Here is a 14,639-nt window from a genome sequence, read left to right as displayed (position 1 = left end):
GAAATTTATTGAGAAATCTCATTAGTTTACAATATTTAATATTGGGAGTCAATTAAAGGATCAATCCCCATTCCAAAAATCATCGCATGAACACGGATTCTACTTTAATCAAGTACTTCCTCAAAAAAAATTAAAAGTTCTTAAATGGCCAATGCTTGGAATTAAAAAACTAGAATTATAAGAAGCGCTTTCATAATAATTAAAATGAGGAACATTAATTGGTATAGCTATCATTTGACAAGAACATCATGTCAAATGACATAAATACATACCTCTTGTTCTTCCTTATTTCAAATAATGGTCAATAGCAGCATGTGAAATCACATAAATATCCCTTGTTATTCTTCATTTCAAATAGCAAACAAGCTATTCATTATTTCTAATATTTGACAAGCACATGTATTTCTATCATTCTTTTAAGGCCTCTTTGAGAGTAAAATTACCATGCTGCCAAAATCATCTGGGCTTCCCAATATAAAAACAGGGGCAATTTAGGATCTTGTTTTTTTTCTATCCTCTTTTAGGGTAAAAGCACTATAATGACCATAATTTTTGGGCTTCCTACGATAAAAAAAAGAGCAATTTGGGACCTTATTTTTTTTAGGATGTACCTGACTGAAATAAAAATTTAAAAACAAATCACCAATGCAATTTGTGATCATTTGACTACTTTAGTGATTTTGTAAGGAGTTTCAATCCCTTAATTGATACTTTCCTATTTAAAATTTGTCTCGTGTAATTTTTTATTTTGCATTCAACTTTGAATTTCTTATTTTCTTTTTTTATGTTGTATTTTTCATTTGGATATTTGACATTGGAATTGAGGTCTTTATTTGGATGTTCGAACGAAGTTTATGTAACCAAGCCAGTTCTGACATCCATTGTCTCAACCAATTCTTCACTTTAAAATAACAAGTAAGCTAGATTGGGCATCCAATTTTTGAACTTGGCTATTTGATTTCTTGTGTGTGTTAGAGTATATTGGAAGCCCCAAGCTTCCCATCGTGGATTCCAGCCACCTTCTTCATCAATCAAAATTTGGGATGTTTTTGGTAAGCATTTGATGGTGAAATGTGTGGTTTTTCTCTGCTATGAAAATAGTGTTAAAATGGCTAGAAAAAGGGATTGTAAATGGTATTAAAAAAATGGACTATAAATCATATTTTCATTCCTTTTTTTTTATTATTTTTTGTGAGTTTTAAGTGTAATACTATTATTAATGTTTTTAAGAAATTTCCATTGGTCCAAATCCGATCATCTCAATATTTACTTTTTCAATACTAAGGAAAACCAAAATATTCAGTTTCCTTTTTATTACTATCAATTTATTGGGGATTGATAGGTAGTGGTTCGGTATGTGTTCATTGTGGTTAACTATGTGCTCCATTATTTCCATCTATTTACTCTTCTTTTTTCCCTTGCTGGATAGGCCTGGACTAGCAAGGATTTATGTTTCTAGAGAGCGTGCAATCTATTGTTATGGGCCTCGAGTTCTTGGAATTCTTGCCATGTCTGAAGCAATTGGTTACCACCTCTCCTCCTCCATTTTACTTAATTCCAGTTGTTAATTTAGTATTCAAATCAGAAAATCAGAAGACAAGTGTGTATTTTCATTAAGTTACTTCAAAGAGCTTACGTACTAAGAAATTGAATATTTATTATGGTCAATATTTTAAGTATTTACATAATTCACCAGTAGTCCTGTTCAACAAGTGTCATGGTGGTATTAAAATTGAGATCTAAGGATTTAAATTTAAAAATATAACATAATTTGTAAGAATGTGATTAATATTTTTTGGTATATATTAATGAGTGAAAAGACCTTCATGTTATAGGATGTATATGTTTGTATTGGGTGAGTGTGGCCATTAAAGGCCTTATGAATACTTGTAATAAACATTTTGATATAATAGAACATGAATTCAATGGGAATGCGGTCCCTCGTGGACTATACTAAGCATACATGTTTGTTAATACCGGACTGAGCTTGATGAACTAGGCTAGACAGTTCGAAAAAACCTATGTTACCTGAGCATGACAAACTATCCGATAAAGGTTCTAATAGGTCATCTCTTGATGAGGTCGGAATATATCTGAATGAGTGAGCCGAGAAACTGTGTGACCCTTGTGTGTGATGGTGGCCTTTAAAGACGGGGGCTAAAGCCTCATCCATGTACCATCACACCTCATGCATAATAATAGCCGTTTCGGGAAGGTGAACCACTTTTTTGGGTGAAGCTTATGCATGTACGAGAGATACCCCGACGCACCATAGGAGATGTAGTCGCATCAAGTCTAGATGACCTTAGAACGTCTCTAGGGGAGAATCTGTTATCCACAGACTGGGATTACGACCTATTGGCTCATCGGTCGGACTTTGATGACCTACTAATGAGCCTCTGCATGGACTGTGGATCATGGGAAACACTGGGCTGGTTTGATAAAACAAGTGTGGTGAATTTGGAGTGCCCCAATGTTTATTGATTTAATTCCTAGACTATATAGATCATTTTCCTATCTAATGAATTTAATTATATTTGTTTTATAACATATATCATATTAGAATTTTTATTTGAATTTTTATAAATCTCTGGATATTTTATTTATCAAATTTGGATTTATAAAAACAAATATATTGATTTTACAGTGATTTAAATATTCAAATAAATTCTAAAAATTCTTTTATTAAAATTTAAAATATTTAAACTTACATGGGGGCCCATTGTGCACATGGGCCCACCATGGTTTAATTGGTGGGGCCCATGAGATTCTCTCATGGGTGGCATGCCCCACCCTTTTAAAAGCTTTCTAATTTGCATTTTCTTGAGATAAAAGCAACTTTTGACATGGGAGGTTAGTTGCTGTATGTTTTGAAAAGAAATTAGCTCGAGGAAGCTTTGAATGGATTTTTTGAAAAGCATAAGAAGACTTGTGCATTATTTTGGAATGCACAATATTTTATTTGGAATTATTTTATTTAATTTCTATTGATGGAAAAATGGTTTAGGAAAGGGAGATAAGAGTTTTAGTACCTTCCATAATGTTGATGGCCCATCTATGGAATGGAGGACTCAAATCTTTCACCCCACAAGTCACCCAAGATCAATGATTCATATTCAATCTCACAAAAAGAGGCAAGCTATAAAAAATCCTAATCTCGTTCTTGCTTTATAAATAGATGACCTCTACTCATGAAATCTCTACACCAAAAATCTCTATTCTCTCCGTCTCTAAAATTTCTCTCTCTTGGAAACCATAGGGGGCATGTCCCAACCTTAGGAGAGTCTCTCTCTCTAAGTATTTTTTGTAAGGGACATGCCCCACCTCTTAGGCTCTCTCTCTCTCTTGCATCTTGTTTTGATAAAACCTAAGGGTTGACAAATAGTTAGGGGAAGCTATCTTAAACTAGGTCTTGAGGGTTTGAACTTAGGTCTAAGGATTTGTAATCAAGAGGAGTTCATAATACCATTCGAGGACTTGACCTAAACTTGCTTTTCTGATTGAGATTGAAAGTTGATCATTGATCCGATGTCATCGGATGGTGGTGACTCGACATGAGGTGTAACAGGCACAGTTGAGGTAATCTCCGGCGTATCATTTGTTTCTTGTATATTTAATTGTATTGTCTTTATATTCCCAAGTATATGAAGTAGTGGTTATTTTCTTTGTTTAAAGAAAATTGGTTTAGTGGCATCAAGGTTTTAAGATCTTGATTTTATTTTACTTTGAAGCATGAGTTATTGTAACAAGACTACTTGTAAGTGATCTTTGCCAAAATATGAAAAATAAGAAAATAAAAATATATATACCTCGACAAGATTAAATTAGTCTATCTTTCATTGGTATCAGAGCTAGTTACTTGTTACCATTAGAAGTCTTTTCTCTTTTTATTGAGTCAAGATTTTTCTTGGAAATAAAAAGATGTGGCTACCCGTACCTTCATCTCAGAGATCCTAAAACCGAAAGATTTGATGAGACCAATTATGCCTCTTGGAAAATAAAGATTGGATGTGTCCTTTATAAGGAACACTTGCATGAGATGCTCTATGAACGTCGTCCTCATCGTCCAACTGACAACTCATCTCAAGCAATCAAAGATGAGTATGTCACTTGGAAGAGAAGAAACTTGAGATGTAAGCATATCCTTTTGTGCGCCATGACCGACTCATATGCTTCCGAATATGAGTCAATTTACATTGCAAGTAGAATCTATGAGAGGCATGAGAGGGTATGCAAATCTCTCTCTCATGAAACAAACCATGGCTATGAAAAAGTATAATGAGTTAAAGCTGATAGAGGGAACTAAATTCTCAAAACATGAGCACATCTTTCGTACATTAGTCCGAGAGATGGAAGACACCGGCCCATGTAAGTGATTCATCTCATGAATTCACTTTCCAACTCATGGGAAACTTTTGTGTCCTCTCTGGCTGTGTGCCAGCGTGGTTTGGACAAGGACTCTATTAAGGCACGCAACCTTTCTCTGTCGCTTAGGACTGGTATGGGATCCGGCTGTCCCTCCTTGTGAGTATCCTCTCGAGGGGGTTGGCTGGCCGATGGAGGGGTGTGAGAGAACCCGAGGGTTGGGGACCATGGGTTCGCTCGTGTCCGCTCGTCTGCGTGAGGCAGACGGTGTGATGCATAAAGGGGGGGGGAGAGAGAGAGAGAGAGAGAGATGTTGGGGCGTGATCCGGTTTAGGAGAGAGGAAGGATGGGTCCGAACACTCAGAGGTGTTTACGAACCCACGCACTCAAGGGTATTTTCTCTCCCTCAAAGTTTTTTCTCTCCTCTAGGCGGAATTAAGGACTCAGAAGCAAACGACAAAAGGGATAAACGTAATGCCTATGTTTTATAATGGGTAAATATTCTGCTCAAAAGATCAACCTCCTTTACAATGAGCTAAGCTTACTTATATAACAAGGGTGAATGCTAAAAAACAAAGCTTAATTACAATTTAAGAAATTAAGGATAAATCCCAAAATTAGGCACAATACCAAAATGTCCTTGAGATCTTTTTCGCTAATAACGAAGCCATCCCAACATGGAGGTTGTTTCATCGTGGCCAGATCTTGGAAGCTTTTTCTGCAACTTATGGCAATGGTTCAAATGATTTGTCAGCATATCTCCAATGTCCTTGCGATTCTGAGCATTTTAATGCCCTTTAATCATGCTGGGGTGCCCTTTAATCGTGAACTTTGTTTGCCAATACAGTTCGACTTGCAATGTTCTAGCTCTTGGCTCTGCTTGCAAATGAGAGAGCAGACAATCGCAATCATTTTGCATCACGTTTTGGCTAATTTGGTTCTGGTTTGTGTTTTTGTCTAATTTGGGAGGTCGTCGAAAAGAGGGATTCCAGCAACCGAGCAGATTTACTTCTTTTGTCACCTGGGGACTTGCAGCCATCAGACCTTGGATTAAATACGAGAGTTATACCAGTTTGCTGCTCTTTACAAGGTGGTTTCATAGAACTCGTCCCTGAGGTGATCCTATGCATGGATGTCGAGCTGTGCTTTACTGAATTCGAGGCTTCTTCTTAAACCCTGGTTTTTTTTTGGTTTTATGAGCACCTTCTTTCCAGGAGAAATTTGACTCGCAGCGCAGTGCATGCCTTAGATCAAAATGACGAGGCTGACGTGATCTAGAACATATCTAGATTTGGGCTTTTCCTAGTTTCAACGGAAGGTGCCATGGGTCCTTGAAGCTGCACCTGAAACACATAATCACAGTCTCCATGTTTGGGGACTGGTTTGGTGAAGTCGCATCACGCTAATGCGAAACTCGCATGTTGCTAGGCAGCATGGGCATAGACCCCTTTCGAGTAGTCCGATTGAGCTGAAATTTGGTCCTCGGGTGGGTTTTTCGACATTCTAAATGTGATGGCGGTGGTCTGGTATAGAGAGAGGAAGAGGAGAAGGGATGAGAGAGGGTGAAGGTTAGCTTGGCTCTGGTTAAACCTTCCAAAAGGGAGAAGAGACGGAAAAAAAAAAAGGAATGAGAGAAGAGAAGAGAATAAAAGAGAGAAGAGAATTGAAAGAGATAGAAGAAGTTTGACTCGGTTGCTAGACTGGCACAGTGGCAAGACTGGGGCAACGGCTGGTCTGGCGCGGCAGCTCGACATGCACGGTGACTAGACCGTCACGTCAACAAGATTACTCGGCGACAAGATTGGCAAGACAGCTCGTCTGGCACAACGACTGGTTTGACGCGACGGCTGGTCTGACGCGGCAGCTTGATGAGCACCATAGCTAGACCAGCACGGCGGCTAGACTGCTTGGCGATAAGAATGGCATGACGGCTGGTCTGACATGGCAGCTAGACGGGCACAATAACTAGACCGACAGGGCGACTAGACTACTTGGTGACAAGACTGATACGACAGCACAAGGCTCTGCCTGCACTTTGGTCAAGCAAACAAAAGAAAGGGAGGAGAAAGGAGAAAGACTTCATGCTCGGCAGTATGCACTATTTTGCAAGATGGAGAGGAAAGAGAGAGAAGGAAGTGTCATGCCCAGCAATGTGTGCTGCTGTGCAGGACAGGAAGGGAAGAGAAGAGAGGTAAGAGAGAGAGAAGAAGGGTCACGCTCGGTGGTGTTCATTGCCGTGCGAGATATAAAGAAAAGAGAAGAGACAAGAGCGAGAAGGTCACGCTTGGTAGTGTGCACTGCTGTGTAGAACAAAAGAAAGAGAAAAAAGGGAAGAGAGAGAAAGTCACGCTCGGCAGTGTGCACTGCCATAAGGGGCAAAAGAAAGAGAGAAGAGGGAAGAGAGAGAAGATCGCACTCGACAATGTGCACTGCCGTGCAGAACAGAAGAAAGAGAAAAGAGGAAGATAGAGACGGTCGCGCTCAGCAGTGTGTACTACCTTGCGGAACAGAAGAAAGAGAAGAGGAAAGAGAGAGAAGGTTATGCTTGGAAGTGTGCACTATTGTGCGAGACAAAAGAAAGAGAGAAGAGGGAAGAGAGAGAAGGTCACGCTCGACAGTGTGCACTGCCATGCGGGAAAGAAGAAAGAAATGAGTGGGAAGCGAGAGAAAATCGTGCTCGACATTGTGCGTTGCTGTTGGGGACAGAAGAAAGAAAGGAGAGAGAAAAAGGAAAGGAGAAGAGAGAGAAAGGAAAGAAGAAGAGGGGGAAGGGAAAGAAGAGAGAGAAAGGAAAGAAGAGAGAAGGGAAAAAAGAAGAGAGAGAAAATAAAGAAGAAAAGAGAGAAATAAGAAAGAGAAAGAAGAGAGGAGAGAGAAAATTACCTATAAAGTCTAAGGGTACCTGCTTAGATCTTCTCTCTCCTCTCTTCTCTCTAAACCATGACCTAAAAACTAGAGTAAAAAGACTAATTTTTAATTGATGAAGAGGGCCATTTACATGAGCACATCACGTGCTTATTTAGATTTTAAGTCCAAACATGGGTGGATGCCTAAATTCTAACTTAACTAATGAAAATTAATAATTAAATGAATTAAAAAAATTAAGAAAATTGGGGCAAAATGATGATTTTGCCCCTTACCCACAAATCCTAGAATTTCAATTGAGTCCCTTTCGTGGCCATACAACCTTCACGATCTTTTGGGGTCCATTCGAGGTCCTTTTGATCTTCTTCAGGCCAAAATATTATTCTTTTCTTGATCAGCTCGGGAAGACGATCGTTTTGGTATCCATTTCGAGCCATGGATTGGAGTTTTGAATCATGATCATGACGTGGTAAAAACACATAAAAACGTGCGACGTTAGATTTAGGATTTAGCCCATTTCTTAGTGTTTTTCATCTATTTCTTCATTTTAGTGTGAAGAGCATGTTGCCATAATCTTTTTGCAAAAAGAATGGCTCAATTTGGTGCCCAGACGACTGTTTTTCAAATTGGGAAACTTTTACCAGAATTTGGATCTCTATTTGCAACTGTTCATCCCTGATTTCTGATGAATCCAACTATCCATCATGCACGAGATTTGACTCGAAGGATGATCTCGACCTTATGGTCATAACGGGTCCGACCTTGGGTCGATCTGACGTGCGAGCACCGTGATGTGGGTGTTTGATCGAGGAGACATGATGCGGGAAATTTCCTTCCACTTTTGAAACTTTCCGATGAACTTCTCTCTTTGATTTTTCTTTGCTCGGGCTGTGTTATCATGTATGCAGCATATCAAATCGACCAGGTTGATGAGACGAACATGCTCCCAAAGTTTGGGCTTGATCCGACTCGAGATAAGGAAGATATGACCATGAAAAGTTTGCCCTCGAAATGGTAAAGCATAGTTTCCATTAATAGAAACTAATTGACTGAGGGTGTATTGTAATAGTATACGACCTACCCATTATGAGTAATTTGGCCATAACTTGCTCCAAAAGCATCCAAATGCGTTGAAATTTGGTACTCGAGGATGTTCAAATGTTCTGAATCCAACGACGATGGTCTGAAGATATTTTGATGCTCCGATAATGGTTATGTAGTTCAGGGTCCATTTTCAGTATGATATAGGTAGAATTTCTCAAAACTGTTTTATCGTCAGCACTGCCTTAAACTCATCAGATTGAGATGAAACTTGGCATACGTTCTTAAGAGACCCTTAGCCATGGTCTTGCACATCCTTGACCCATTATGAGATTGTTAGAAATTTCATGGTTTATTATTCTATGGCTTCCTTAGGCCACATGCATTTTGGTACCTGCGGGCCTAGGTCACAAACTGCTCTCTCCTTATTCGCACAAAGGATGCAAGTGATGGAAAATACCTTCAAACAGCTTGTTCCACCGGATGTTGTGCTTTGAGAGAAACAAGAAGTATAACATTCGGAAACAAAATTGGTCCTTCGACTTTAGTTTTCTTCCTGGGCACCATATCACATAAACGCCAAAGGGACACTCGTGCAAAGCTACTTCTCGGAGGGGTGACCAAGGTGCTCAGATGCTGGGAGCCTTGTTGAAGGGCTTATAGACCCAGACGTGGAGACTTTTGGGGGGAGAACAGACGTTCGAGGGATGTGTTTAAAGTGCTCACCCTCGTCGGACGTACATGATGCTTTTAAAGTCCTCACCCTTGTTGGATGTACGTGATGCTTTTAAAGTCCTCACCCTTGTTGGACGTATTTGAGGTGTTGTTTGGTACTACACCAGGTTTGCTTTGACAAGCAGGGTACCTCTGTGGGCCCCATCCTATCGAGTCTAGTCGGGGCTTTTTGTTGGCTTGTCCCGAATGTTCTGGTCTGACCAGGGAGGGATTTTGGTGAAGCGGCCTTGAAAGGGCTCTACCCTAGTTATTGTGGGCAGGTATTGACCTGATTTGACAGCTTCTTGCATGTGAAGGATCTTAAGGGATGATTTTAATGTCTACACCCCATTGGACGTATGACATGATGATTTTAAAGTCTACATCTTATTGGACGTATGAGTGGTATTATTTGCTGCTACACCAGGTTTGCCTGAATTGGTTTCACAGTTTCTTGCCTGTGAACGATCTTGTTATTTGAGTCCCGACAACATGGTATTCTGCTACCAAGGATTTTTCTTGAAATGCCAGCTGAAGCTGCCTATGGAGGCAAGCGCTGTATCAACCTATATATTGGTTCAAGCGCCCTTTCAGGTTTTCACTTGGACAGGGGAAGCGATGCTGTAGAGACAGTCTTCACAAACCTCCTTTTTATTAGGCTCTTTTTCCCATGACTTGACCACCATGTTTGCCCTTTTTCCAGTTTTGCTCATGGTGCCCTTTGCGAGTTGTCATAGTGCCCAGATTTTATTTTACGGAACACTCTTACTCATGGTTTCGTGACCATGCCCGTGCGTCATTTTTACTCATGGCATTCTCCTTTCAGGTTTACACCATGCCTGTTTTTTTTGTGGGGGCATTTTTAAGGTCATGTCTTCGGGACCTGGGCAAAGCAATTTAACGTCATGCGGCCAGGACGTGTGCTACAGTTTAAGGTCATATAACTTGGACCGTGGTGATGATGGATGCAGGTTTGTAAAGGCCATGAATGAGTATGGTGATGGCTTGATTCACTTAAGGGAGATGGCATGAGACTATCTATGTACGATGGGTGGTGTATGGAAGATGGGTAGCAGGTGGTCCACCAGCTATCGGTGAGTATTGATGATGGAATGGATCACCGGGGATTCATGAGCATGGGCCCAACTCACTGGGGAATGTTGCGAGTTCTTGAAGGGTTATGAAGATGGACTCACTGGGAAGGAAGTGAAGGCAGTATGCACATGCGGATGGGCCGACTAGGGGAAGCATGCGTGGAACGACATGCAAAGGGTGGCGTGCAGCGGAGGGGGCACACCTGTGTGGAGGCGTGTTTAAGGTCATGCCATCGGGACCTAGGCAAAGCAGTTTAACGTCATGCGGTCAGGACGTGTGCTACAGTTTAGGGTCGTGTAACTGAACCATTGTGTAAAGAAGTCTAATGTCATGCGGTCAGGACGTGTGCTATAGTTTAAGGTCATGCAATTGGACCGTTGTGCGAAGCAGTTTAACGTCACATGGCCAGGACATGTGCTATAGTTTAAGGTCGTGCAACTGAACCATTGTGTGAAGTAGTTTAACGTCATGTGGCCAGGACATGTACTACAGTTTAGGGTCATGCAACTAGACCATTTGTATGTGTCGCCATGTATGTGGGTAGCTTAATGAGGGGTGAACCCACTGGGGGATGTGAAATGGATCTATTGGGAATGAGCTTGTGGATAATGTTCTGAGTCACTGGGGATGAAAATGGTTGAGACCATTTATGGGCAGTGGGTTCAGATGGTAAAGGTTGCTCAGTGAGGGATGGTAAGCGGAAGCAGACTTATTGGGGATTAGGGAGTGATTGTGGTTCACTGGTGATTAAAATGGGTGGACTCATGTGATGGGAAGCATGAATGTGACTCCAGTGGGGATGGAAAGGTGATGAGGGTCGAACCTTGCCGATGAGCACACGAACGGGCCGGCTAGGGAAGGCATGCATGAAGGCTCATGTAAAGGGCGTGGGTGCAAAGGCAGAAGCGTTGCGCTCGACTGCGAAAATGTGCTTGGCGACTAGATGGTGTGTAGAAGGTACACGACTTCTTGATGAATGTGCCTGAGCATGCACGACGGTGAACACGCACGTCGGTGGGCATGCACGGCGGTGAACACGCACGACGGTGAACGTGCACGACAATGAACGCTCATGGCGGTGAACATGCATGGTGGTGGATGCGCAAGTCGAGCTGAGTTGAAGGGAAACATTCGAGTTTGGGCTCGGGCCAAAGCTCGTTCGACTCTGTCCATTAACCTTTTGTCTTCTGGACTCTGTCGTCATTCCTATTTTGTGAGGGGTAGAAGTGGGACACACGGGGTATAAGAAGGGGGTAAAACCCATTTACCATTTTACTAAAGGTAAAAACGACTAAGGCTTGGTGTGAGGGGATTTCCTGCAAGAAAAAGGGAGCAGTTCCTGCAAGGATTATGACAAGGAAAATGAGGGAGAAGCCAAGGGTTCTAGTAGGTTTTCAAGCATTTTTTGGCAAAGGGGAACATGTCGGGGCTTTAGGAATTTCGGCAGGGTGTTTCCAATGATTTGTGCAAATTTTCCTGCAGTGAAGGCAAATGGTTTGTAGAGGTTTTCCGGCAAGGTGTGTGCCGATAAAAGAGTGCACAGAGATTTTTGGTGGGGTATTGGTGAAATCCCGGCAAAGTGGACACACCGGGCAGGGGAGAAGAAGGCTCGGCCATGAGCTTGTACTAGGTTTTTTGACAAACCGAGGGGTTTCTGGCAGAACTTAGAGGGTCTTGGTGAGTTAAAGGGTAACGAGGAAGCCGAGGGGTCGCAGGGAAGCCGAGGGGTCACAGGGAAGCCGAGGAGCACTGGTAGTAGAAGGGTCAAGGGCTGCCGAGGGGTCACTATTTTCAGTGCGGAAATGAAACGTCAAGTGAACACGCGTGGTGGGTGCGCACGTGTAGGGAGACACACTTGTTAAATGACCCAATAAGATTTTGTGCATGTCGGCTAATCATGCTCGACGGCGAACGTGTACGGTAGTGAACGTGCATGGTAATGCACGTGCACAGCTGCGAACGTGCAGGACGGTGAACATGCACAGTGGCAAATGCTCACAACACACTCGACGATTATCATCCTCAACAATGAGTGTGTTGTGCAGCAAACGCAAGTGACAACTTTTGTCTTCAACAGTGAACATGCACTACAACTTAGCGTGCTTGGTGGCTTGGACCGTCACTCAAAAGGGGAAGTTTTCGTATCCAACGGTAGGATTTTTTGAGAGCATTCCCTTGATGAAGAACCTCCTGAGGGTTGGGAACTTTGGAATTAATAACTTCACTAGTGATAACTCAGTTAAGGGGAATCCCGTCTGACTCGCAAAGTCTATTGGGAGCCAAGTCCTCAAGCACAATTGTGAACTCTAGATTACTCTGTGGAAGGGTATTCACTGTGAACTGGGCATGCTCTCCCTCTTAGGTTAGTTCCTTGCCAGAGAAGTTTGCTTTGCACATCTGATATACTCTATCCAAAACCCTTCTTTGTTTCTCTGATGCTGGGGCAGCACTAACGATAAACTACTCTCTTTTCCTTCGATGCAAGAGCAACGCTGAGGATCAACTGCTCTCTTTTACTCATCTGCAAGAACAACGTTGATGACCCCTCACATTCCATAGGGTTGAATTTTGAGATTTCGCACTTGTAACTAAAAGTTGTATCTGTAACTTGTAGCTTCTCTTAATGAAAAGTTTTTCTTGTTTGCACTGATTGTCTCTCCTTCTCTTAATGAAAAGTTTTCCTTTGAGGGTTGTGTTTTCAAGGTCATACACCAAGACCTGAAGGCATGTTTAAGGTCTTGCCTCCGAGACCATAAGGATCATGGATAATATCTTTTCAAGTAACGTCCATTGATGGGGGGCATTGCATCCTTCCCATTAGGATGAGCCAATATATAAGCTCCATTTGGGGACACCTTTTTTATTACGAAAGGGCACTCCCACTTGGGCTCAAACTTCCCTTTACGTCACCCATGCATGACGATCGGCCTTTTTACTGTTAGAACCAAGTCACCACGAGTGAATGAACAGCTTTGACTGATTTGTCGAAAGCCCTCTTCATCCTTCCTTGATGGAGTTCAAGGTTCTGTTGAGCTTCCAATCTTCTTCAATCGAGTGCATCCAATTCTTGATAATGAAGCTTAACCTTCTCATATTCAATGAGACCTTGATGTATGGCAACACGAAGTCAAGGAAGTTGGATCTCGAGGGGCAGTACTGCTTCACTCCATATACTAAGGAGTATACAGTAGAGTCGGTGGCACTCCTTATCGTTGTGCGATAAGCTCACAAGGCCTCAGGGAGCTTCTCGTGCCAATTTTTTCTCGTCTTTGACACCGATTTCCTCAAGACACTACAAAGAGTTTTGTTGAAAGCTTCGGATAAACCATTTGTCCGAGGATGGTACATAGTAGAGTACTTTCACTCGAAACCAAATTGGTTAACCAAGCAGTCGATGTGCTGGCTGCTGAACTGGGGACCATTATCTGATATGATCCAGTCAGGCACACCGAATCAGTAAATGATGTGATTTCGCACGAAGTTGGCCACTGATTCCATAGGGACATGTTTAAGAGGGATCACTTCAGCCCATTTGGAGAAGTAATCCGTAGCAGCTAAGATGAAGGTACGACCCAACGCTGAGGGAGGGTCGATGAGTCCAACAATATCCATGCCCCATTGTGAGAAGGGCCATGACATCACCGTAGGATGCAGAGGCTCTGGTGGCTAGTGAATGAGATTTGCATGTATCTGACACACTTTATACCTTTTGGCATAGGTCAACGAATCTGTGACCACTGATGGCTAGTAATATCCCAACCTACATATCCGTTCGTAGAGCTTATGACCAGACTTATGAAGACCACAGATCTCAGCATGCACCTCTTCCAGTACTTGCTTCTCCCCTTTTGTGTCGGCGCATTGGAGGAGGATGCCATCGAAGGATCGTCGAAAGAGAGCATCTTCGTCAAGAAGAGTGTATTTGGTGGACATTCTTCGTATATTGTTGTGCTCAATGCGATCATCCGATAGCTGACTATGTTTGATAAAGTTGATTATGTGTTCCCTCCAATCCTCAACCTGTTCTATCTCAGCACATATTGGATCAAAGACCTCTCCTTCTTGTTTCTCGGACATATCGTCTTGGACCTGCTTTGCCTTTCTTTTGGCTTCGAGAGCATCCTTGGCAGCGAGGAGTGCCCTGAATGGGTGAGGAGGGCATTCTGGGAAAAGAATCCTTTCGTTGTCCCCATCCAACTCTTTAACCAGCCCGATGTCTCCACTCTGCTACCCATATAGAAGTGGGTTCTTTTGAGGAGATTTCAATAGTGGCATCGAGTTTGGCAAGCGCATCAACTTGAGAATTCAACCTTCTAGGAATGTCCCCTAAGGAAAAGTCATCGAGGTTCACCATCAGGGTCTGACCAGTGTCATGATAAGGCTTGAGGTTGTATTTTCTCACATCATATATCCCTTTGAGCTGCCATATTACCAGCTTGAAATCGCCAAAAATGGCTAACCGTTCCAGTTCCAGGTCTGAGGCGACTTCATGCCCTATTATGAGGGCTTGATATTCAGCCTCATTGTGCGAGTTAGCTTTTGCAAGGGAGAAGGATAAG

This window comes from Amborella trichopoda, chromosome 4 (genome assembly GCF_054954075.1).
Source record: "Amborella trichopoda isolate Santa Cruz 75 chromosome 4, AtrichopodaSantaCruz75HAP2 v2.0, whole genome shotgun sequence".
In the NCBI taxonomy this organism is placed as follows: domain Eukaryota; kingdom Viridiplantae; phylum Streptophyta; class Magnoliopsida; order Amborellales; family Amborellaceae; genus Amborella; species Amborella trichopoda.
The sequence above is the reverse complement of the archived record's forward strand: the minus strand, read 5'-3'. Positions refer to the sequence as shown.